This window comes from Pyxicephalus adspersus, unplaced genomic scaffold, assembly GCF_032062135.1.
Source record: "Pyxicephalus adspersus unplaced genomic scaffold, UCB_Pads_2.0 Sca5757, whole genome shotgun sequence".
Lineage (NCBI taxonomy): Eukaryota > Metazoa > Chordata > Amphibia > Anura > Pyxicephalidae > Pyxicephalus > Pyxicephalus adspersus.
In genome coordinates, this window is record NW_027322757.1 from 1 (window position 1) to 1,626 (window position 1,626).

The 1,626-nt window shown below is 34.0% G+C and overlaps 1 pseudogene; it reads right to left on the reverse strand.

Moving 5' to 3' along the window:
- Positions 1 to 6: 6 nt before the first annotated feature.
- Positions 7 to 889, reverse strand: LOC140321500 (protein diaphanous homolog 3 pseudogene; annotated as a pseudogene).
- Between the last annotated feature and the right edge of the window lie 737 nt (positions 890 to 1,626).

The following is a 1,626-nucleotide window of genomic DNA, read 5'->3' on the forward strand; positions in this document are numbered from 1 at the left end:
GTGTGGATCATACACTTAGGATGCCCAAGTATAAACATAGGAGACCAAAATATTAGAATAATGAATTATATTACTTTAAAAGAGAGGTCTGGGAGCTTGACTTTTAAAAGAAGAGTTGAAATTTGCATACTATTTTAGATGTCTAATTACCTGGGCCTGTTGATCAGTTGTACATTGAACATGTTTTTAATAAACATAACCTATAAATAAGGATTTACTTGATCACAAGATCAGTTTGAATTATAGGTTAGTGTCAGCTGTATTTTAGAGCATTAATAAAATTATAATTTAATGCACAGTATTGGAGCTCATAGAGTGGATAAATGCATTACTACATTTTTTGGGGGGAAAATCGGGGAGATGTGGGAAAATCTGCATGGATCAGAAGGTAAATTATTTGGTTTTAGAACTATACAGGCACTAGACTATTAAAGAGAAATCAGATAACTGTAGGCAACACACAATTATATGGATTGTCAGGAAGTAGATACTCTGGGTGTGAGACTGTTATCAAACTGCTAAACTCTATCTTTTACCCATGGCCCATTTAAAGGTAGGGCTACACATTTAGCAGCAGCATCTTGAAATTTAACACATCCTCTTGATCAAAACAATAGAGAACACTTTTTTTTTTTTTTTTTGATCACAGAGCACGCAACCTTGCAAGGAGAGCTTCCACTTCAGGAATAGACTCTGCTTTGGCTGTAGAGCTTTTGTCTTTGTGACCTTCCGAGCTGCTCACTTCCTTCCTAGCTGTAACCTTGCTTTTCACTGTAGAAGAATGTGATTCCAACTCATAATGGAGTTCCTTAGCAACTGGAGCCCTTGCTGCATTACAGTGGAGATTTGGTCTTGAACGAGACCTCTCGAATTGTGGATTTTGGTTCTCTGTGGAAATCACAAAAAGAAAAAAAAAACCAAAGTTATTGAAGTGAACTATATTTTAGGCATACAAAACATTCAATTTTTCAATTCACACATCATTGAATAGGAAATGTATGCACATAGCAGGAAAGCAAAAAATATGCTTTAAATGCACAGACATAAAAAAAAAAAAAATAAATAAATAAAAAAGAATGTGCAAGAAAATATATATTGGTATTAAAGAGGAGTCTCTAGAAAGGAACAGTTTTGTAAAGTAGTTGTTTATAGCCGATTTGGCCCGAGAGGGGAGGATATTGATGCTGGTAATACATCTTTATCAGAGTAATTTGCATTTCCACATAAAAATGGCTTTGATAAAGTGAGCAGGTCAGAAGTAAATATATTTTATTTTACTTTGCATCCATTAGAAAAAATAAGCAAGCTTGTGTTTCTGGTTATAAACCAGCTGTCGGGAGGAAACTTTACATCCAGAATGGAATTAGCATTGCAGTTTAATGTACCCAGGAAATCTCCATCCCCGAGTTGTGATCTGAATCTCCGAAGGCTAAGATTAAAAAAACAATGATTTCAAAGTGGGTATAAAAAGATGGCCACACATGCTGATTCATAAACCGACATAAAATATTATTTACTAATATTAATGTTCTTTTTTTAGACAATCAAATAGAAATAATAAAAAACTGATATGACCAAATATGATTAAAAATGGGGTGCTATGGTAGCACTGAAGAGCAATGTTTT